The sequence below is a fragment of the Hylobates moloch genome, unplaced genomic scaffold (assembly GCF_009828535.3).
Source record: "Hylobates moloch isolate HMO894 unplaced genomic scaffold, HMol_V3 SCAFFOLD_11, whole genome shotgun sequence".
Taxonomy (NCBI): domain Eukaryota; kingdom Metazoa; phylum Chordata; class Mammalia; order Primates; family Hylobatidae; genus Hylobates; species Hylobates moloch.
The window spans coordinates 97,815,627-97,839,862 of NW_026652286.1; the positions used below are offsets into that span (position 1 = coordinate 97,815,627).

At 48.0% G+C, this 24,236-nt stretch overlaps 1 protein-coding gene across 9 annotated transcripts in view; it reads left to right on the plus strand.

The window, feature by feature from the left end:
* PKNOX2 (PBX/knotted 1 homeobox 2) overlaps positions 1 to 24,236 on the plus strand; it is a 321,964-nt gene that overhangs the window by 35,052 nt on the left and 262,676 nt on the right. The window contains exon 1 of one of the 9 annotated variants that reach the window (XM_058424453.1): positions 17,265 to 17,356. The exons of 6 other annotated variants lie outside the window; for them this stretch is intronic. The gene's annotated coding sequence lies outside the window, so the exon portion shown is untranslated. Of the gene's footprint in view, positions 1 to 17,264; positions 17,357 to 24,236 lie in introns of those variants that run through there. 2 more of the 9 variants (XM_032167812.2, XM_032167814.2) reach the window with 2 other exon arrangements.

Here is a 24,236-nt window from a genome sequence, read left to right on the forward strand (position 1 = left end):
AGCACAGACTCTGGAGCCAGCTTGCCTGCATTCAAAGCCGGCCCTCCACTTACTGTGCGACGTTAGATGGGTTAACTCACCTTCCTTGTACCTGGATTCTCCCATCAGTAAAATGGAGATGACAACAGTACCTATTTCCTAGGGTTGCTGTGATAGTGATGAGAGTTAATGCATGTAAAGGACTTGGAAGGGCCCTGGCATAAAGGAAATGCTATGTATTAATACATGTTGCTGTTATTATCTGATGGTGGTGAACACTCAGGCTGGCATCCATGATTTATGGGTGGAAACTTAAAGGCACAAGTTTCTCTAATCAAACAGGGTCATCACAGCCCTTGCCTTCTGGTGCTGAGAACACAAGGCTCAGGACTTGGCATCTGCTAAATAATTCTCTTAGTACATCAGCCTATTAGCTACAGGATTTCTCAACCCTTTTAGACTAATACTTTTTCCTAAAAGCTTTCAAAAATAGCAGAAAAATAGGAATAATTTGGATTGGGAATGATAGTTTCAGTGTCAAGATGTACAATTAAGACAGATATTCATTCATTTAACAAACACCAAACTCCTGCTAAGTTTCAACTGATGTGATGGTTTCCATCCGTGAACCTGAACTTCGTGCAGATACATTCAGATATGTAATCACAACCCTCTGCAACGTCATAAGTAGTTTTCACGTAACTGGAGATCCCTCTGTCAGAGCAACATGCTCAAAATGGAAAATGGTTTAAGGAGCATTTGCCACATAACATTTTTGTTGAAAACATATTCATTTTTGAAGTATAGTTGTATTTTCTTCTATTGACACAGGTGAATGCTGTTTTTAGAAATTCATTTTAGCACATGAAGTGACTTTGGGGCTTATTTTCTTTCTAATCATAGAGTTGGATGCCATGACTAATGGCAGCTGGCAGATTGGCAAGTGAGTACCAAGGGACCCAGGTTGACGGGTTCCACGACATGCTCCTAAGAAGTGAGAACTGGAAGGAGACCCAGGGATTATTGAGGTCATCCCTTTCATTTGAAAGCTGAGCCCAGGATGGTGGAATGGCTTTTCACAGCTGAATTGGAACCCGGGCCTCTTGATTCCGAGCATGGTGCTATTTCCCGTGCTGTGAGCCTGTTGTTGATGCCTCCCGGCTGCGCAGCAGGCCGTTTGCCTTCTTCAAATCACCTTCTGACCTTAGGTTTCTGTATCAGGCTAAGTTATTACCTGATAATCAGTTCAAGTCTATGAAGATGCTCTGAGTACTTGACTTGGTGCCAAGCATTGTGTTAGGGCCAGTATATCAAAATAAGATGTGGAACCTACCAAGGAGACTCTGATAGATGGTATTAGTGTGCCCAATTATTTGCTGCCTTGCCCTGTGAAAGGCTTATACTGATGTCAGACCTGGTCATGTGGCTTGCTTTGGCCAATGAAATTTGAGCAGAAGCTTTCTCCTCAAAGCCTGAGCAGGAGGTTTCAGGGACGTTTTGTGGTCCCACTGCATTTTCTCTTTTTTATCTTCTAGAAGAGTGGCATGTCCAGAATAGGGCCAGGCCTCTCTAGCTGGGTCCCACAATGAAGAGAAGACATGGAATGCCATTGCCACAGCCGACGTGTAACATAATGAGAGATAAACCTTTGCATGGTGAGCCGCTGTGATTTTATGGTTGTTTATCCCGCAGCATAACCAGCATAAGCTGATGGCCACAGAGAGAATCACAAATCAGTTGGAGAGACGGTTTATTTACATCCGAAACACAGGGTGATGGATGCTTTGCTAGATGCATCCACAGAAGATTCAAAAATAGATGAAAAGAGGGAATAACTCTCTCTTTGGGAAGGAGGGATCAGGAAAGGCTTTCTAGGAGAGGAGATAGATTGGAGGTGTTTAAAGGTTGAAGAGATGTCCACCACATTAGGTGATGAGAGCTTTATTTATTGAAGCACTCTCATCAGAGAGACCAACATGCACAGACATGAAATATCACAGCATATTTGAGAATTGCCTGTACCCTCCACAGCTGTAGGCCAGGGTCAGGTTTCTTTATCTTTGTAGCCTATTGGCCTCCAACCACTGTGTCGTGTCCCCAAGGGGTATCTGCAGAAACACGGATAAAGACGCGTTGTTTATTTTGGTCAGAGCTTTGACCACAAATCCTCATCTGATCCCACACCCTGAAAAGCTGAGCTGGGATGTATGCAAGTCATGTGGACTCTTTTATAAAAGTTTAATTTTTATTCATCAAAGAATATATATACATAGTTAGGAAATCAACAGTGGCCTTGCCTTACCTCTCCACGCTCCCAAGTCCTGCCCCAAGGCAGTCACCATCAACTCTTACATCTCATTTCTTTTTTATGCATATCACTGTGTTTCTAAATAATATGCTTATATTGTTACTGCTTAATTGACCAATTTTAGGAATTATGTATTGATTTACTGCCATGTAGAGAACTTAATTCTCTCATGGTGTTGTCTCCCAACTCCATCCTTGTTCTTCCCCTCCTCCTATCTCTTCAACATAAACTTAGTTTTTAGTTCAATCACTATTTGATGTTTCTATGCTAATGACTATGCAAATATAATTTGCTACCAAGTCAAGTAGTACAATGTGACCTTGTGTCCTTTTTCGTACAATCCATTGTTTTTCCTGGAATTTACTTTCTATGCATTCAAGCTCATCTGTTTTACTTTTTCCTCCTATAGTAATCCCTCCAAGAATCTTGTGTTTTTCTGTTTCAATCTGGATTAGCTGCTTTATAGGAATGCTATTTAACTGTCATCCAGAGGCTTCAATTTACCATCATTTTGAATTTTTCCTTTATTGTCTTCCTGTGGTAAATACCCTATTTCCTGAATTCCATGTATTCTATGTTGCCCTATAGTCTAACTTTATTAAACCCCATCCTCCAATAACTTCCTAAGATAGGGTGCCTAGGAGGTCATTTTCTTGAGTCATTGAATATCTGAAAATATCTCTAGACTACTGTGATACGTGACTGATTATTTGGGTATCGAATTTTAGATTAAAGAACAGTTTCTTTCAGAATGTAAAAAGCATTTCTCTGATATCTTTTAACATCTGAGGTCGCTCTTTTTAAAAGTTTGATTTTTTTTTTTTTTTTTTTTTTTTTGGAGACAGTCTCGCTGTGTCACCCAGGCTGGAATGCAGTGGCGCAATCTCAGTTTACTGCAAGCTCTGCCTCCTGGGTTCACGCCATTCTCTTACCTCAGTCTCCTGAGTAGCTGGGACTACAGGCGCCCACCACTACGCCTGGCTAATTTTTTGTATTCTTTAGTAGAGATGGAGTTTCACCATGTTAGCCAGGATGGTCTCAATCTCCTGACCTCGTAATCCACCTGCCTCGGCCTCCCAAAGTGCTGGGATTACAGGCATAAGCCACAGCGCCCAGCCAAAAGTTTGATGTTTTTATGCTTGTTTCTTTTACCTGTGTTTTAGGACTTTTAAAATGCTTTATGTTCTAAAATGTCATGATAATGAAGGTGGTGGGCATTGGTATATATCTTTCCTATTCTTTGTGCTGGGCTCATTAGGAGACTAATGTCTTTTTTTTTCTCTCCTATTATCCAGCTCTACCGTTTTGTTTCACTCTTTGAAATATTTCTTCAACTTTATCTTCTAAACCTTATATTCAATTTTTGAAAAATTTTTAGTTATATTTTTAATTTCAAAGAGGCTTTTAAAATTAAAATTTTCTCTTTTCATTGTAATCTCTTCTTGTTTTGTGAATACATCCTTTCCTCTTTTTGAGAGTGTTTTTGAAGCATTACTGCTCTTTTGAAAGTTTCTTTTATTCCTTGCAAGAGCTCTATTGCTCCATTCCTCCTCCTTTTTTTTTCTGTTTCAGTTTCCCTTTTCCATGTTTGCAAATTTCTTTAAATATCTGGCGATCCTCTGTTGTTCATATTTGAGAAAGAGGCACTAAAAGTTGATTTGGGGAGCTTGGGATGTAACTGGGCAGTTTGTTGACCAGTGGGCTTCCTGTAGGTTATTGGGTCACAAGCCAACCTTTTTATTGAGGTGCCTTCGATACCAGTAACTGCAGTTCCCTCTGGGGCTGTTCAACCCTTGCAATCTACTGGCTAAGGTTGGTGGTGTTGGGGAGTTACTAGCAAGGCTGGGGAAAGGACAGGAGGTCACACAGTTGAGCATGCAGACCTCTCCCTAATTCTTTTCACTTTCCACTATACTTGGTGTTCCCAAATCCAGTATTGTTCTTATTCAGTTTTTTAAAGGAAAAAAGTTCATTTTCTGGAGACAGAGGAGACTGGCTGAGTGGCTGTGTGGGGTGCGTGGAGCCCTCTTTTAAAAACCGGCTTCCCACCATTGTCCACTGTCCAGCCAGGAGCCTGACCCCAGGCCACTGCGCTTGGTGCCTCAGAGGGCTCCACCCCTCAGGGTTCTGCAGAGTAGCTCAGCCCCACCACAGGCTCTGGGCTTGTGAATTCTCTCTGTGGAGCCAGTTACCATTCTTCCTTCTTTGTTTTTTTTGTTTTGTTTTTTTTTTTGTTGTTGTTGTTGTTGTTGTTGTTTTTTTTTTTTTTTTTTTCAGAAAAACAATGGTGGAACTCTCGTCCACTGTTTTTATGTTTATTCTTTCCTCTCCCATTCCTGTTGCCGTTGGTTATTACCTTTGCTGTTTCCAGAGGTTGAGCTGGTAATTCACAGGCTTCTCTGGGATGATAGCCACAATGCCAGAGAAGAAGGTGGGGGGTGATCAGCGCCATTCTGGGTGTCACAGCACTCTGGGCACTCCTCAGTCCCCTTGGTGGGCTCCTCTTCTTTGAGTTGTCCCTTCAGTATTGGCGTTCCTCAGGCTCCTGCCCCATATGGACTCTTGCACCTTTTGCATGAGCTGAAACCTGCTTGGGCCCCTTTCTCTGAGTGCATGTCCTGTTGTTGGCTCCTGAATTAGACAGGAGGAGGCAGAGAAGACAGAGAAAGCAGAGCTGGATGGCACCAGCTGCTCAAGGACTCGGGGCCTCACCTCCTTTGGGCCCCACCTGGTGCTTGTCTGGATTTGGTTTCCATGACCCCAAACAGGAGGGGCTTCCAGTTTGGCCCAATTACAACAGTCTCCTGGGAGGGCAGAGAGGTAGAGAATGCCCCTTTTCCTGGTCCAGTTCTCTTCACTGATTCCAGAATTAATCAGACACTGCTCTTGGTGTTGAAATCATACTTGTGAGCAAAGCAGACTGGATCTTACCTTCATAGAAGTTATAATCTAGTTTCAGAAAAGATAACAATAATGATAAAACAAAAACACTCCACTCCATCATATAGTGGCCCCACTGGGGTCACTCTACCATCTGTGTGTCCTGGTGGTTTTTTTTTTTTTTTTTTTTGAGACAGGGTGTTTTCCTATCTCCCAGGCTGGAGTACAGTAGTATGATCGTAGCTCACTGCAGCCTCAACCTCACAAGCTCAAGTGATCCTCCTGTCTCAGCCTCTCGAGTAGCTGGGACTACAGATGCACACCAGCATGTTTGGTCAATTAAAAAAACAATTTTTTTGGTAGAGATGGGGCCTTGCTAAGTTGCCCAGGCTGCTCTTGAACTCCTGGCCTCAAGCAATCCTAAAGTGCTGGGATTACAGGCATAAGCCACTGTTCCTGGCCCCATGTGGTTCTCATCCAATGCTTGAGCTCCTATTTCTGAAGACAGGAATGGGAGGAGTAGGGGAAGTCATGGAGGAAGCAGGGAGCTTTTGAGTAGGTGGCCAGAACACACAACACTGTTTGATGCCTCCATGGCATTTCCACCTAGATGGACGTTCCAGATGAGATCGGGTGCATTCGGAGTGGGATGGCTGTAGACTGGACGTTCCGTTCCTTGTCATTTTGGCAAATTCCATTTATTCCTCGAAACTATTCCATAATCCCTTCCTGTGCAGTCTTCCCTAACCCCCTTCCCTCTCAGCATTAACCCCACACTCTTCTGTACTCCTTCCTTACTTTGTGTAATCAATCGCTCACTGAGGTAGGCGCTGCTTCAGGTGCTGAAGGTACCCCTTGAGCAGTATGTGGAGAACAAGCCTGAACTTTGGGGCCACACCAGTTCAGGTTGAGTCCCAGCTCCACCACATGCTAGCTTTGGCCATAAGCAAATGAATTAACCTCTCTGAGCCTCAATCTTCTCATCTGTGAAATAAGAATAGTGGAACCTACGATGAACTGCTATGGTGGTGAAATGACTGCAAAGCGCCCAGTGACAGCACGTAATTGGCACTCGAATGTTGGTTCCCTTTCTTTTCTCCCTTTAAGGAGTTCCCAGTCTGATGAGGGGAGAAAAGTAAACAAGCCAATAAATACAAGAATTTGTCATAGATGCTAAAGGTGATAAAGAAACGTGAAATAAGCAATCCTGAATTACAAGTATGGATTTATGAGTCTGCTGCACTAGACCATGAGAGCCTCAAGAGCAGGGCCACATGATTCTGTTCTTTTTAGCCCTGTGCCCCTAGCACCTGGCACAGCCCCTGGCACACAGTAGCTGCTCACTAAATGTCTGAGCAAATGAAATGGGAATGGCTCCTGTTTTACCTGATCACAGTCTGATGGCCAGAGCCTGCCCAGCTGTTCCTACTTCAGAGAAGGGAAAAGTATAATTTATCAGCCAGCTGGGATGAGGATCTTCACTCCTCACTAGAGGCTAATTTTTCCAAACATTCTCATAATTTGGGACATGAGCCCCTACCCCTCTTGTATTGTGGGAATGAGGTACCAGAGATGAGGGGCCACTGGACTCATCCACTGTCCTCTTGTGAGACCAGCCTTTCTGGGTCTCTCTGAGCACCCACACGTGCAGAACTCCAGCAGCTTATCCATCCTATTCAAATGAGTCTGTCTCCCAAGAACCAAACATTTTCTCTCCCTGGCCCTGGCTTGAAATGAAACAACTTAGCCCATAGACACTTTTATGGTCCCTCGCCCTCCATTCCTCTTGTCAAGCTGCGCTGGTGAGAGCCCAGCCCAGGCTATGATTTATACAGCTCTCCCAGGCCCCTGTTGGATTTGGAGTCTGGAACAATAAGACAGGGCTATCCATCACCCCTCTGCTCATGTCTCTCCGGACTCATTGGGAAGCAAGGAGGGGTTGGTGGCAGAGAAGACAGCCTCAGGGGTCCTGCCCAGAGAGCATTTGTCACATTGATGGAATGCACAGGGCGGGGGTTGGGTGGGGACAGTGGAGGCTTTTTATTTCACCCTAAGCCTGCCCTGTGACAGCCAGGATGGAGTGAGCCTGGGACAAGGGTAAGAATACACCTGGGGGTGGGGGTGGGGGTGGGTGCAGGAAGAGAATTAGAGCTCAAAGGCTGATCCCGACTAAGGATGCTGCCCCCACGCCTGCTCCAGCTGAGAATGCAGCAACTGCATGGGTCAACACCAGCTTCCCCCCCTCCGTGTGCAGCATAGTCCCCAGCATCAGCAGGCATGCCACACAGATAGGTGTTCACTCACTGACTACATCCCCTTTCCCCCTTAATCTCTCACCTGGCCTCGGGATCAAAGCCATTCGGAGAAGTCCTTACACACTGTGTGACTGTGTGCTTGTGTGTCCCTGTGACTGTGTACCTGTGTGACTCTGTGACTGTGTGGTTGTATGATAATGTGTCAGTGTTTCCATGTGACTTTGTGACTTTGTGTCTGTGTGACTTTGTTACTGTGTGACTGTGTGTCAATGTTTCTGTGTGACCTTATGATTGTGTGTGTGATAATGTGTCAGTGTTTTCATGTAACCTTGTGACTGTGTGACTGTGTCTGTGTTCTGTGTGAATGTGTGTCAGTGTGACTGTGTGTCTGTGTGACCATGTGACCATGTGTCAGCATCTCCATGTGACCTCGTGATTGTGTAGTGCTTCTGTATGGCTGTGTGTTTGTGTGACTGTCTGTTTCTGTGTGACCATGTGTTAGTGTGACTGTGTGTCTATGTGATTGTGTGACCATGTGATCATGTACCAGTGTTTCCATGTGAACTTGTGACTGTTTCTGTGTGATTGTGTTAGTATGATTGTGTGACTGTGTGCCAGTGTGACTGTGTCTATGTGACCATGTATCAACGTCTCCATGTGACCTTGTCACTGTGTAATGTTTCTGTGTGACTGCGTGTTTGTGAGACTATGTGTCTGTGTTTCTATGTGACCATGTGTCAGTGTGACTGTATGTCTATGTGATTTTGTGACTGCGTGATCATGTGTCAGTGTTTCCATGTGAACTTGTGACTGTGTTTCTATGTGATTGTGTGTGATTGCGTCTGTGTGTCAGTGTGAACAGTCAGTGTGAACAGTCAGTGTGACTGTGTTTCTATGTGATTGCATGACTGTGTGACCATGTGTCAGTGTCTCCATGTGACCTCGTGACTGTTTCTGTGTAACTGTGTGACTATATGTCTGTTTCTGCATGACCATGTGTCATTGTGACTGTGTGTCTGTGTGATTGTGTGACTGTGTGATCATGTATCAGTGTTTCCATGTGAACTTGTGACTGTATTTCTGTGTAAACATGTGTCAGTGTGACTGTGACTGTGTTTCTGTGAGACCATGTGTCTGTGTGATTGTGTGACTGTGTGACCATGTGTCAGTGTTTCCATGTGAATTTGTGACTGTTTCTGTGTGAACATGTGTCAGTGTGACTGTGTGTCTATGTCCTACCTGTCCGTATGTGATGAGTGCATGCCATGCATGTGTTTACAGATGCACACAGGTCCACAGGAGTCCAAGAAATAAGTAAGACCTTTCTGAGAGTCAGGGGTTTACGTTCTTGAGTAGGTGACCCAAGGGAAGCCATGACTTTGGCTTCTGTGAATAATTCAATGCTCTAAGCCTGGGGCTGAAGAGATGCCACCCAGCCAGGAGGAAAGGAACTGGGACCCTGTACATGGTCTTCTGTGCTTTCTGACCTTGCTCACACAAGGCAGAGAGGAGGTTGTTATGTGGTGATTGTAAACAACTTGAAATTGCCATTCTTTCTAGGAGTCCCCACCCTTTGGGTTGGGGAGCCCATCCCAGGAAAAAAAAATTGTGGTGGGAATAGGGCCCAGAGCTGTGAGAACAGCGAGTCCCTGTACCCCCACCTGTGCAGAGGGAAGGCTGTGATGCATTGTCTGCCACTCTGGCAGGGTGCACATACCCTGGAGACAGCATTTTGGTTGTCAGGAAATTAGAGGCTTTGTTCAAAGCCAAGAAAAAAAATTGATGCCCAAATCCAGCAGCTGAAGAAAAGAGAATTCCAGGGCTGTGGTGTGGTTGTGTCTTTGTTGTGTCTTTTTCTTTTAGTGCTGCTGAAGCAATAACATGTAATGACCTGAGCGTCACTGCCTTTCTGCTGCCAGCTGCCTCCAGCGCCTGGGAAGTTGGCTGACCTGAGGAGAAGCCAAGGGCGGCTAATGAGTCATTAAGAGTCTTTATCAAATTAGGATTATAATCCATCTCAACATGCAGAGGAAAATGTTTCAAATTATCTACTTTCTTAATTGCAACTCAAAGATTTGGCAGGAAATTATCATGAGAGATAATGTCTGAAAATTGATGGATTGTGCTGATGTGTGTCTAAGCTTCCCTAACTCTAATAGCTGGAGAATTCATACACACACACACACACACACACACACACACACACACACGTACATATGCTTACACTGACACTTTGTATACACAAACACCCCTGCTATCTGTACTGGTTCAAGTTACTACTCAGGCAGACACACACACACTCATGCACACACAGATTATGTCTGCATAGAAGGTCAAGAAATTTGCATTTATTAGTTAATTTGAATAGGCTGAGATTGTTACCAGATGCTGAGAGACTGAGAGATTGGGAAGGAGAAGGTAGGATATAAAAGAAACACTAAGTCCTTGCCTTCATGAAGTTCAAAAGCTGCTTGAACTAATGCATACATATTTGAAATTTAAGAACATGTACAAAGGAACATACAAATGTATACTACTATGATGGGATTGTGAACACATAAGCTCTGGGGATACAGGACACAGGTGTCCTGAATTAAGTAGTTTCTGGAGTGGACGAGTTTTGATTTGGGTGTGGACATTACTGCTGGGTATTGTGAAAGTAGCCAGTGGGAATAAAGGCAGAAAGAGACTTACTGAGTCTGTCAAAAGGACCACGCAGCCAAGCAGTGACACAATATATATGCAAAATCTCCGGAGATGGGTGAGGCTGGAAGACAAACCCTGGTTTGTGTTGAGAATCCAAGTGGACTCTTACTTGACTGTTAAATCGGGAGAGATTTGAACACCCTTTCCATGTCCCTCCTACTAGGCCTCAGTTTCTCTGCTGTAAAATATGGGTGTGATCTGAAGGCAGAATTAGGCTTTTCCACATCTCTCATGGCCCCTGAAGACCTTTAAGATTTCTGGGAGTTCAGGGATTCTGATTTATTCATCTTCGTAGCCCAGTGCCTTCTATGTGCCTGGACAGCCTAGATGCCGAATGGGAACCAATGAGCTGGTAAGTTTCTTAGAGGCTATCAGTGTATGCATGCTGAATGAGTGAATCAGCGAATAAATGAATGAATGTGGGGGGCAAGGGAGTGAACGTCGATGCTTTATGAAGGAGCAATTCAGAATGGTGGTTTGGAGTGTGGGTTCTGATGGCAGCCTGTCTGAGTTCACACCTGGCAACAAGTTCCTTCACTTACCTAAGCCTCATAGGGGTGCTGTGGAGATCTGATGAATAATGCATGTTCAGCACTCAGCATGGAGTCTGGCACCCAGCAAATAAGCAATACGTATTAGCTATTATTATTGCTGTTGTTGTGTTTTGTTCTTCCTTGCTAAGTAAACCGTGGTCCCTATGTGAGATAAGTTGGGGGTTTCTTGCTCCCTCATTCGGTCACTCTTCTTCACTGTCCCTTTCTAATGCGATAAGACGGGACCATCTTCTGCAGGGCATGTGGCCTTCACCCCTTCCCAGGGTTGTTGGTTGTTTCTCTGAGCCCTGCAGTCTGGCTGCCATGGGGCCTGGCTGCCAGAAGAAAGTTGGGAGCCCAGCCATGCAAAATGCTCAGCTCAGGAGGGCTTAGAGTTTGGATGCAGCATCAAAGGCAGCAAATGCTGTTAGGGTTCCTCCCTGGGTACAGGGAGGAGAGGGTCCACTGGGTGAGCAGAAGGATGCAGATGGTTCTGTGTGAGGTGGTGGTGATGCGAGTGATGAGAATGGAGATGGGGCTGAAGGAGAGGATGATGGCAGCGGGAGTGACAGTTCTGATGGTGAGGAGGGTACTGAAAAGGAGATAGGAGACAAGGGGCTCAGGGATGGATCCTTCAGTCCAAATGGGAGAGGTGGTTTTTGCTTGGGGAGAATAATGCTTTCAAAACTCCATGTAACCCCGGGCAGGGGTTGGGGTCGGGGAGTTCTTAGCCACCTCTGCAGTCTGAAGGAGGCCCTGAATAGCCTAATGATCTCCTTTCATGCTGGTCCTCTGTGGGGTTGGCAGAAGCAGAAGAGATGGAAGAGCTGGAGAGCTGGAGTGATACATGATAAATAATAAAGGTTTCAGCATCCAAACATAGCTTCTACCAGAACAAAAATGAAGCCCGGAAGGGAGGCTTCAACAAATGGAATGCAAGTCACATAGTAATTTTAAATTTGCTAGTGGCCACACTGAAAAACTAAAAAGAAACAGGTGAAGATATTTTTAATGGCCTATTATATTTTTATTTAACTCCATGTATCCAAAATATTACTATTTTAATATGTAATACATATAAAATAATTCTTAATGAAATGTTTCACATTCTTTTTTATAGATGAAATCTTCTAAATTTATTATACACACAGCACATCACAGTTAGGACTAGCCACCTTTCAAGCGCTCGGGGCCTGCATGTGGCTAGTGGCTGCTGTAGTGGACAGCACAGGTTTAAATCCTTCTTTCTAAATTTTTTTGGCCAAACTTTTGGGGTGGCATTTCCCAGAAATGGCTCTTTTTGGAAGTCGTCATAACATTCTCTCTTCTCTTCCTAAATATAGTCTAAATATTCTCTCTTCCAATCTCTCTTTTTCTCAGTTCTTTCAAGCTGGCTGTGATCCTTCCCACCCCTTGCTAGAACCTAGAAAGAACTTTGAAATTACTCAGAAATCTTCTTTTTCCTTTCCTGCCACCCACAGATCCTCTTATCTGGAGCTAAGGCCAGGACAGCTCCCACCTGAGAGCTGGTATCTGTGTGTGTGTGTGTTTGTGTGTGTGTGTGTGTGTGTGTGTGTGTGGACTTGGGGTGGGGTGGGGAGATGCTTGGGTTAAGTAAGGGATGGGGAGGAGACAGTGCTTGAAGAAACTTCCCCAAAGTGCATCAGTACCATAAAGAAGATGGGTTTTTAAAAAGCTTTGGGGATTATATTGCTCCTATATTAGAGGAGCTGGTTAAAGGCATGACCCAATTAATTGCCTATCGTGTGCCCAGAGGACAGGCTTCATCCCCCTGCTTCAGAGGGTGGGAGTGGGATGAGGGAGCTGAGAGGCTTTCCCAGGGTCAAAAAAAAAAAAAATCAGAGATGGGCAAGTGGCTTGGACATCCCAGCTTTCAGCTCAGAGCAAAATCCTGGACCCACACTCCCTTTTGGAGGATTTCCAGCATCCGAGTTTTTATACCTCTCAGGTCTCCCCTTGTCTGCCCACCCCTTTCTCCAAAGGATGTGCCCTTCCTGCATTATTTCATCAGGAACGGAGTCTTCCTCACTTGGCCCTGGCTCCCCTCACCACAGCCCCACCTGGATCCAGGGTCAGGAAGGAGGTCTTAGGTAGAGAGAAGCGTCCCCCTGCCCTCATTTCCTTGCTCCCATTATCCATGTTGCAGCCCTCAGGGCCTGTGGCAGCTTTCTCCGTAAACAATATCTCCCTTCCTCAGGCCAATTAAATAAGCACTATAATAAAGGCAAAGGCAAATGCAAAGCACTGGGCAGCCCTGGGTAAAGGGCTATTAAACCTAATGCTGCCATTCATTTATTGAAGAGCCTCCCATGTGCCAGGGACTGTGCTAAGCTCATTACATTTGCGACTTTATTTAATCCCCATAGTCTCATGAGTTGGATTCTATTATCATCCTCATTTCACAAACACAGAAACTGAGACTTGGCACTGGCCAGTAATGTCCCAGATAGCTGGCCATTTCATTACAGGGTGGAGAGCTGAGCCAGGGCCTGGTGATTCCAGAGCTGGTGTTCTCTTTGGGGGGATCCAAGGATCCTTTGAAGACAGGCGATGTTCCCATGAAAGCTTACAGGCAGATAAGATTTGGAAGGTAGGAAAAGGGGGAATGAAAACCCAGGGCTGAAGGAAGAGTGTGAGCAAGTACAGGAAAGGCCCAGAATCCAGAATGTATTCTGGGGCCCATGAGCTGGAGCAGGAGTGCTGGGTAGGATGGAAGTTCCCAAACCTCACAACTGCAGTGGCTTTTAAAATATGGGCTCCTAGGCCTTTCTCCAGACTGATTTCTCTAGGGGTGGAACCTGGAACCCTGAATTATAAAGAAGTTCCCTCGGGGGTTGGGGTGGGTGTTCTGATGCATCAGGAAGCACTGGAAATCACTAGACAGTGGAGTTGGGGAGGTGTTGGCAGGAATGCAGCAGATTAGCCTGAAAGGGAATCCGGGCCAGATGAGGAGGACGAACTTGAAGGTCATGCTAAGCAGTGTAGCATTCAAGGTCCTTCTTTTTATTATAAGGCCTAGTAACTTTTTAGGCTAAATCCCTTATAAGCAATGGAAAGCTACTGATGATTTTCAGGGGAATCCAAGGTGTCATCCAACCTTTGTTTTAGGAAGAACATCCATGTGCAAGTGTATAGGAGGGATTGGAGACACTGGAGGCATTTAGACCAGTTAGAAAATTATCAAAATATTCCACGTGACTGGTGATAAGTCTGTCAACTAGGACTGGAACAATGATGGAGAAATACATTTCATTCAGTTCAATTCAACAAGCATTTCTTTAATATGTTTTCTGGATTGGGCACTGGACCAGGTTTTAGGGATCCTAAGATGAAATAAGATATTGTCCCCATCCTCAGGGAACTCGCAGTCTATCAATATTCATTAAAAATAATTAAGTTGAGAGTGAAGGGAACTGGTAGTTGGGTGGTATTATGGACTAAATTGTGCCCGCCACCCAAATTAATATGTTGACACCCTAACCCCCAATGTGACTGTATATGAAGACAGGGCCTTTAGGGGTGGTTAAGCGAGGTCATAAGGGTAGGCCACAATCCAACAGGACTGTCCTTATAACACGAGGGAGAGACCACCAGAGCTGTCTCTCTGCCTGTGTACACAGAGGAGAGGCCATGCGAGGGCACAGTGAGAAGGTGCCATCTACAAGCTAGGAGGAGAGGCCTCTCCAGAAACCAGCTCTGCTGGCACCTTGATCTTGAACTTCCAGCCTCCACAACTGTAAGAAAATCAGTGTCTCTTGTTGAATCCATCCAGTGTGTGGCATTTTGTTATGGCAGTTTGAGCAAACTAATACAGACAGGTCTTAAATTTTTGTTCATATTGTGACTGGCAGAATTCAGTTGGGCCATTGATCACCCATATTGGAAGCTTGGAGGAGGCAGCCTGGGCTGGTGTGGGCTGCTTATACCACAGACAAAGTGCAGGTAGAGTGAGAAGAGGGCCCAGAACCAAACAGGAACTCCAAAATTTAGGACTGATAACTAGGATTTGTAGAAACTTCTATTTGGTTATAATGTCAGTGTGTTGATGGCTTATACAATACAACATGTACATTCCTCTCCATTCTCTTCTTCATCCTGAGAGGGATGATGGGGAAGAAATTGTAGAGTATCTGTAGTGAATTCTTTATTTCTACTCTATCCTTTCTCTACTCATTGACAGAGCCAAAACCGAGATGTGGAACTCATGGAATTTGACATATTGACAACTCAATTGTTCATTAATTATTTACTAGCTTGTGTCTTCTGTTGATTCCTGTATTATTGCTACTTAATGTTTTACATATTGGCACTTTGTCTTCTTCAACAAATGAATGCTTCTTGAGGACAGGAGCCATAACCTGAGCCTCTTTGCTTCTGCTCTTTATTCTTAGTGCTACACACAGTAGAGCTTCTGGTGGGTGCAGAGAAAATATTTGCCTTCAGTGATTATAAAAACGATGGTTATATTTTGGATAATCATTGTTTAAGCTCTTGCAAATGACAAAAATAGTCAAAGCAAGATATATTTACTTAAAACTACGATGTACAGTTTAAAGCACCAAAAAGGTATTAGTGAAAATCATAGTATTCAAAGACTCCAAAAATTAATAGCTCATGGCAATGGATCTCCCATATCAGGAAAGTGTTGGGCATTGAACTAGATTTCAGAAAACGAGAGATGTGACAGGTGTAAATCAGTGATGCAAGGCTGTTGCCTGTGGTCCTATTTATGGCTCACTGACACCTCTCTGACGGGGTGAATTCAGCCTGATTTTCCCCTCTGACTCTGCAAGCTGTAGCGACTCACTGGGAGCCATGGGAAAGAGAGAAACCCCTCCCTCCAGGGGTCCTGGGCAGAGACAAATGGATCTCCCCTCCCCCTCCCTTATCTGAAGAGGTCTTCCCCTCTGAGAGTTTATGGCAGCCTGACCTCCAGCCTCTGGGTTGGAGAATCTGGCCGCTTCTGTACCACATAAAAAGGGCAAGTGCATTCATTATTATTATATTATTATACAATGTATAATATATAATAGTGATTATGCTGTCAGCAGCCAGAGACTCTGACCGCAGATCAGAGGCTAGGGTGACATAAATCCACCTAGTGAAGTTTTTGGAGGTTCTGTGTGAAGGTGAGAGGATTCTAATCTGTCTATAATGGGGGCTACCACTGAAGAGTTTCTCCCACAAGCAACATTGGAGGGTGGATTTGAGGGTACTGGGAGGATCTGGACAAACAGTAGTGTGTATATCTGGGATGTGACATAAGAAGGGTCTCAATTGCCTCCCCTGAGCCAGGCAATGCTAACAGCTGTCATCCTTGCCCATGACGGAGGCAGGTGAGTGGTGACCCAGAGGCCTGAGAAGAGCTCAGGGGCAGCCTTCGACTCCTTGGGTCAGATTTTTTACTGAAAACCCGGCGGCTGGGTTTCACTTTCTGCTTTCCCGCTTATGTCGGTGTCTTTGTCTGGGCTTCATCCAGGCCCCCTGCCTGGCCTGGGGTCAGAGGATCAATGGCTGCCTGACTGGCTGAAAGGGCTCCTCTATGGGGAGCAAGAAGCAAACTTCCAGAGGCAGAAGGGGTTCTCTCGTCCCTTTATGTGGAGGGCCATGTGCTAAGTTGTGGAAGCAAGCATGCGTGCTCCGGTGTGTGGCTCTTAGTAGGACTGTGATCTCCGTTGAGTGAATGGAGGCACTTGTGGGTCTACACATGCCTGCTTTTGTCTTCCACTGTAGATGGCACCTAAGGAGCCCATTTCCTCCCTGATGTAGATGAAGCCACCCCAGCAGGCCCAGGCTGAAACAGCCCAGCTGGTCTTTCCCTTTATATGACTGCACCCCAGCCCCTAGAAGTCTGGGAACTCACTGAATTTCTTGAGGACTTTTTATTAGAATGAAAATAGCAGTGGCTTAGAACAGGCTTGCCTGACATTTGCAAAGAAGTGCTTTACTGACAAAGCCTCTCCACTCTTTCCTCTCTCCCTCTGCCCCACCTTGAACCAGACACCCCGGGAAGCCCACAGCAGAAAAAGCTCTTGAGACCAGGAATAACTAACCAGAGTGTCATCTGAACACCTTTTCTGGGGCCAGGGTAATGAGAATTATTCAAATGCAATCACAAAAATGAGGCCAGCCAGGCAGGAAAAGGGGGAGGGGGAGTGCTGGTGGAAGGAAGGATTTCTTGCCCGTTTTAAGTTTCATCATTTCTGGGGAGTTCTCTTGGGGTCCACAGAAAATCTCACCTCATCTCGGTCCCCTCAGCACCGGTGATATCTTGGAACTCGGCCCCGGTTATTCGCTAAGGAGGACTTGGCTTGGGGGAGGGAGGGTGCTCCTGAGTTCCTGGGGGTCCACCGCGCTCCCCATCCGAGGCTCCTCGCTAGTGGAGCCGCTTCTCCAGGCCGCCCGCCTCCCCGCCGCAGGAGCAGGCCCGCGCCCGCCGCCCGAGAGCCTCCAGTAGAGGGAGACACTCCAGCGGCTCCTCCGACTTGGCAGCGGCCCGGCCGGGAGTGGGTGGGGGTGATGGGGGGTGGGGAGAAAGGGGGAGTGGGGAGAGGGGAGGTGTGTGAAGGGGGGGTCCGGGGGGCGGGTCCCTGTGCCGCTGACGTCCCGAGCAGTGCTGGGAAGTATAGGCTGTGTTGTCACGCCGGTGTCAGTCTGATGAAGATTGGCATCAGGTAAGCTGTCATTCATTTCCATGTCAGAGACGCTTTTGCAGGCGGCGGCGGCGGCGCGGCGGCGGCTGCTGCTGCGGGCGGCTGCCTCAGAGCGCGTGTGTTTTATTCCAGTCCCCAAGCCAGAGTATTATTCATTGCGACAGGGCAAGGAGGAGAGAGGGAGAGAGGGAGGCAGCAGGGAGGAGAGAGAGGGAGGCAGCAGGGAGGAGGGAGGCAGGGAGCAGCGAGGGACCGCGGGAGCGTGCAGAGAGAAGCTGGGGAAGCGCCGGGAGAGCGCGGAGCGGAGCAGCGCGAGGGGCGGCGAGGCCGGGCACCGAGGCTGCGAGAGCCCCGCGGGCCGCCCGCTCCCCTGCCCGGCCAGCGCTCAGCCCCGCCGCCGCCGCCGCCTCGCCGCGCTTGGGCCCGTGGCCGGCCGCGCATTGTCCGCGGGTGCAAGGAGCTGGGCTGCGGACTCGGATCGCCGCGGGCCCAACCCCATAGCGGGCGGGCGGGGAGCTGTGCGCCGGGAGCGCCAGGGGACCCGAGAATAGGAACAGGCACGCCGGCCGGAGCCCGGGTGCGGACGGCTCCCGGCGGTGCGCTCCGCGGGGCGAGGCTGGAAACCCGGACAGGCTCCAGGTTCTCTTTCTCCCGGCTTCGGGCGTCCTTGGGGCCGGCGCTTACTCGGCGCCACCAGCCTGGAGCTGCTTTCCAGCGGCTGGAGGCGGGAGCGGTCCCAGGCTGGGGCCAGGTGACCGGAGGAGTCGAGGAGCCGCGGCCGCGGCCTGGGGAGGCAGGGCGAATGGGGATTTGCAGACGGATCAATGGAGACAGGGGAACACCGGCGGGGTCCGGGAAGCCAGGATCCGAGGGACTACGCGCAGGGACCCTCACCCAGGGAGGAGCGAGAATGTGTAGGGTCACCGGCTTTCCATGATTGTTGGGGATCTTTGGTGAGGCGGGCGTAGGGGCCCGCGCGAGGCTTGGGAATCGGGAGCCCTTCTGGCTCGAGAACTAGGGGATGAGTTCGTAAAAGAGGGGACGGAAAGCGATCGAGAGCGGAGAGCTGAGGGGGATGGTGCAGGGTCCCGAATCTGCCGCTCAAAGTTTGCATTTCTTTCGGATTAGGTGACGAGGCTTTCCTGGCTCCCGATCCCCAGGAAGAAACGAGCGAAATGGGCCGCCCTTTCCCGGGGCTCTTCACGGGGGAGCCGGGGGTTTCTGCGCGGTGGGGAGACTCGGGTTGGGAATTGAGGGGTAGGGGCTTGTGGATCGGCCTGAATTAGGGCTGGGTTTTAGGACCAGTCGAGAGTTTGGTTTATAGGATCCAGACTGTTTACGGAATCAGGATTGAAGGGCCGATAGGTAGTTTACACGTCGGCCAGAGCAGAGGGCTGGAGGTCGGAGTTGGGGGCTGGAGGAACGGGTGGCGTTTTTAGGATTCAGTAACAGGATCACAGCTTTTTCTTGTGGCGGAAGCTATTAGAATTTGGGGAGGGTCGCACGAGGGGTCCTGCAGCTCCGCGTGTGAAAAAGCGTTTAGGTAGGCGATGAAAGTAGTTGATCTGAGCCATGGCAGGGGAGCCCCGAATTTTTGCTGCTTCCCCCCGAAAGTGTTTCTTTAGGAGGAGAGGACTTGGGCCACACAGGACCCTGTCCTAGGAGAGCGATTCATGGAAGCGGACAGATCGAAGAGACCTTCTGGGCGAAGCGGCAGGGTAGCCTCGCGGGGCTGGGAGTGGATCGGAGGACCCGACCCAGGCGGCTTGGAGTGCTCCAGGAGCCACTTGGGTCTGCGGGCGCAGCGCGGCAGGGCGGGGGCGGTGGCCCGCAGGGGCCGCGGCCTGCGATGAAGGGAGGGGGGCAGAGCTAGCAGCGAGGTGCCACAGTGGGCCGAGGAGTCTGGCTGTGGCCCTAGGTAGGACCGGCTCGAACTCCAGTGCCCTGATTGGAGCAGCTTCCTGTGCTTACCCGCGCCGGACTGAGAAGCCCACAAACCCGGCCTTTGGTGCGCCCGGGAGAGGAGGAAGCTTGGAGAGCCCTACTGTCATCTCTCCTGTCCGGAGACTTCAGGATGTTAGCTTTTCGGGTTTCAAATGCTCTATAACTGGTGGCAGCCAAAAGCTTCGCATTTTAGGCAGATTAGACGATCCTCCCCGCCCCAAATCTGAGAATGATGGTGTTCAAACATAACACGGTTTATTACCGAAAGCCCCTGCCCCTGCCCTCCTGCTCTCTGCCGTTCTGGCCTTCGGAGGCCCCAGGACCTTGGTGGAAGCGGGGAGGGAGGGTCCCGTTTCTGGTCTCATAATCTCCCACTCAGGCTGCATCCCCATAGCTTGGGCCTAGCTCTGGGGTGTGGGGTGGGAAGGGGTCCCGACCAGGGAGGTAGGTTACTCTCTGGGCATCTAGAGAAAGAGTGTGTGTGTGTGGGGGGAGGGGGTGGGAGTGGGGGGAGGAAGGCATTGAGGGGAGGAAGATTTGAGATTTCCTCCTTTTAGTATTAAATCCACCACCCCAGCCTCCTGCACCCCTGGCAGGGAGAGCCAGACAGTCCTTACAGGGCACGGAAGACGCACGACCCACGACCCACGAGTGGCCTCGGCGGCCCGGGGCGCGGTGACTGCCGCCGCGGAGCTCCAAGGCTGTTGTTTTGTAGGCTTGGAATTCGTGAGAGCTCTCTCCCGCTGAGAGCCCGAGGGGGGAGGGAGCCGTGACCCCACGGAGACTCCCTGGTCACCGCCTCCCCTTTGTGAGCGGGAAAGGCTTGAAAGCCAAGAGAAAGAGAGGCTGCTCAGAATAAGGGGCAGGGGGTTACCGGAGGGAGATGGGCCCGACCACCGCTCACAGTAAAATGCCTCGTGCGAATTGCACTGAAGTATACCCAACTTGAGACTGGCTGTTTTATGATCCTCTCTGGGAGTTTACTGCTCTCTGCTTTTAAGTCTATAGATTGCTTTAAGTTAATGAAAGTGCTGCTTTCAAAAGGGGCTTTTATTGTGTGGCAGTGGCAAATCCAGTACCTCCCCTTTACTCTTCCAAAACGGGCCTGTTTAAAAAGAGGGAGCTTGCTGGAGTTCCCACATGGACAGAGCTTGGGGGAGGGCGCCATGTGACAATGAGAATTAATAAAAGTTAATGTCCAAGTGATTCTGAAAGACGAGTTTGCTTCTTTTCCAGTCCGGTTTCATCTGTTCATTCTCGTGTTGCCTTTGGGCTTTCACTGAGTCTGCCTTTAAATGTTGCTTGGTGCCTCCCTAGTAGCCTCTCCCAGCATTGCTTTAGGTAGGCCTGACCCCTGTTCAGTTAAACCCAAACTGGATTTCAGGATTTCAGCCCAGCTGCCAATTCAAACTGCAACTAAAATATTTACTTGGGACTGGGGGAGGGGCTTTGCCTCGCATTTAGTAAGATAAACGTGTTTAAATGGCTGGGAACCTTGAGAAGGAACAAGGCAGGCTGTTTTTCAGTGCTTTTTGCTTTTTCAGTCTGTTTGGCACAAAAGGTGAGATGACAAGGATTTTGACTAGGTCCTAACACAGAAACTGCAGTGGGCTCAGGCTGTGGCTTTGACCGCACGTCATAACCATTTAAACTGTGGTTAGTTGTTCAAAGCTCAAAGCTTCTCCAAGCTGGGTTTCATTAACTCTACACCAGTTGCCTGGAAGTTCAGTAGCAATAAATTGTATAAACACATTTGAAGTAAGTTAGTGATGAAATAAGGAGAATTACTGTCTTGTGAGTGGAGAATCCTGAATTCATGGAGTTCTAGCTTAACTGGAAACATACCTCCTCTCCCTTGGCCTTGAAGTTTATGGGTGCACCAGAGTGTGTGTTAAATTTCTTTCTGCCATGTCCATCTTCAACCTGGGCTGTAACTCATTACAGACCAAGGCATGCCTAGAAAGCAAAACGGCTGGATTTTAAAGGGGTCTCTATTAGCTTGGTTTAGGAATCAAACCAAACCGATGGACCTGACTTCCTTACCTTCCGTGAATCCAACGTGCAACGTAAACAGCAGCAGAGCAGGGGGAAATTAGATGTTTAAATGTTAGAGGCTTAATAATACTGTGTTGTTAGCAATTGAATTTGTTTTTATTAAAGAAACAACCAATAAAATTTATAGGCTTCCAACATGTTGCAAGATTTCCTTGCTATTTATTTAGCTTCCCCCTCCCTCCTTTCTGAAATTCTATCTCTAATCTCAGACTTTTGTTCCCGATTTATTTAATCTGGAGCACATTTTCTAAATTAGTTCGAGGAGGGTGAGAAAGGCTGTTATGAGTTTTCCTTTTTCCTACGCTGTGTGGCACAAGGCTGCGATGCTGTAAGATATATATAAACGTGTGATGCAATTGCTGGAGGTGACGGCATGTGAAGCCAAGTGTCTGGATCAAACAAAACGCAGATCTGAGTATGGAGAGGGTGAAAATGATGCTGCAGAGGAAAAACTGAGGAAGTTCTAATGGAAAATGAAATCATCATGAACCACCGTTAGCCTGAGTCTAGCCAACACACCATGCTTTGTATAAAACACTTCACGTGAGATCCGTGACTTAATTGAAGATTGAATTATATATTGAGAAGCAGAATTTAGAGGGAGGAGCTCCACGGGCTGGGTTCTATCCAGGCAGCATGGCCAGGATTGTTGCGATGGGGATCTGCTAATTTAATTAAATCTAATACCTGGTGGGAAAGGGAGGAAGGAGGGAGGGAAGTGGTGGGCAGATAATCAAGGTTGGCAGGTCAGCATGCTGAGCTAGTGTTTAGGCTGAAATTCAGTGGCCTGGTCTCTTTTGACTCTGTTATTGCCTGGCCTGCATGACTCCAGTGGGTCGTCTGGCTTCTGGGCCTTGGTTTCTTCATCCGTAAAGTGGAATGTATCACACACAGTTCTCACTAGGCTGAGAGGACGGGCTTGGCTCAAGCACAGGCTGTGCTCTGAGTAAGGAAAATGGGAGATAGAGGCTTCTCAGCAGCAAAGTCACATTCTGCGGTGTGTTTTCTTTCCTCACCTGGCTCCAGGGCCTTCCCCACAACTCTCAGGAGTTTTTAGGCTATAGTAAAGCGGCTGAATTCCTGCCTTGCATTACATCCTAGAATTTGAAAGGCCTGCTGTGATTCCAAAAACCATCTACACTTTACCAAGAGGGGCAATTTTGGCTGAGTTGGGGGATCCAGCCCGCTTCTTCCAAATGGTTACCTGGAATAGCTTTCATGCATCAGATGAATGCAGAATCTGACTTAGCAGAAATGCAGCCCCTTCTCTTTATTCCACTGGGAAGGCAAGGCCTGAGCCCTGACTGGTGTGTGTGACGTCTGGTCGGCTGCGGGGTTTGGGTGCTGGTCTGGAGCTAGCCACGGCCTGAACCTCTCTTAGCAGTCTCTGCTGGCAGATCAAAGCAGATTCTGGGCCAGAAAGCCCAAGAAGTTACACCCGGCACTTACACAAAACTGTGTGCGCGCTCGTAGACTCCTTCTGTCCCGGTGTCTGATTTGTAAAAGCTAGCTCTGATCCTGGAGACGCGGCTCGGGTGGAATGCTTGTCTTTAATACTCCCTAGTCCTTGGGGATTCCTTGGGGTAATTTTCCTCCTCATATCCTTCTCAGCCAATCACAGGCAACATCTTAGTCTCCATTTTGATTGGGGGTGGGAGACAGCGCTGGGGGTTGAGGGAGCAACAGTTGGAGGGCACAGTCTTTCTACCTGAACTCCAGCTTTTCCTCCCATCCAGAACCCCCAGGAGAGAGGGAGAAGCAAGCCCAGGACAGCTCAGTTCATCTCACGCGGTCAAGCAGAGCTTGAGAAGAGCTTGCTGCAAACGCGTTGTCTTCAAGGGGATCTGCTGTTTGGCTTGGATGCCTCACTGCAGGCCCGGCCTGCCTGGGTTTCTAATTACGAGAAGGACGTTTCTGCTAAGACCTATCTCACTAAAAACACATCCCTGTGTGTAATAAGAAACCCTAAACCAGGCAGGATATTTTAAAACTGAAGCAATGAAGATTAGATTAAGTCTCCACCAAACAGCTTCGTTCTTGTATTATTTTTGGCTGGAATGTGGAGAAAAGCAGCTGGCCCTGGGGCCCAGAGCAGACTCTGGAGAGTTCGGATAGGGCCGGGGTGGGTGGCGTAACTGTTAGTTCTCTGCTTAGTAGGAACGTGGCCAATTTGAGTACAGCTCAGTCAAGGCAGTGGGGGTGCCCAGTGGGGGAGGGGGGAGGCTGGGGTGGAGGAGGGGCCAGATCCAGATGGGCCAGAAAGCGGTCACAGAAGCAGCAGGTCACAGGGCACTGAGGCTTGTAAATCCTCCACCTCATTAGGACGTAGTCTTTTGTGTTCAATTTATGCCTCTACTCACACCGCCATCCCAAACCTAGTAGAGAGGGAACAAATAGTTGTTGAAGACTCTTGGAAATAGAACCCAGTAATCTGGCATCATGGGCAGGTGTCCTCCTGCCTTGCTGGGGAGGGGCAGCATGGCATTCACCCATTCCCTTTGTTCTTCCATTCAGCAAATATTTATAGAGCATCTCCTATGTCCCCGGCACAGTCCTAGGCATTGAGGAGACAGCAGCAAAAACAAAGCCAAGACATTGCCTTGAAGCCTGTCCTCAAGGAGCTTGCTTGTGGTGGGGGCAGTGTTGAGTATGGGCTTTATTTAGCATCAGGCAAAACTTCATTTAGAGCCTAGCCCTGCTCTTTACCTGTCATACGGATCTAGACAAGTTGCTTAACATCTTCAATTCAGTTACCCCATTTGTAAATTGGGAAGTAAAAGCACATAGCTCGTAGGACTGTTGAGAGGGCATCTGTTAAGTCCCTAGCACCGTGTCTGGCACAGAGGAGAGGCTCAATCATGGTTTACTCTCCTCTGTCGTGTTATTTTGGAGCTGATGATCC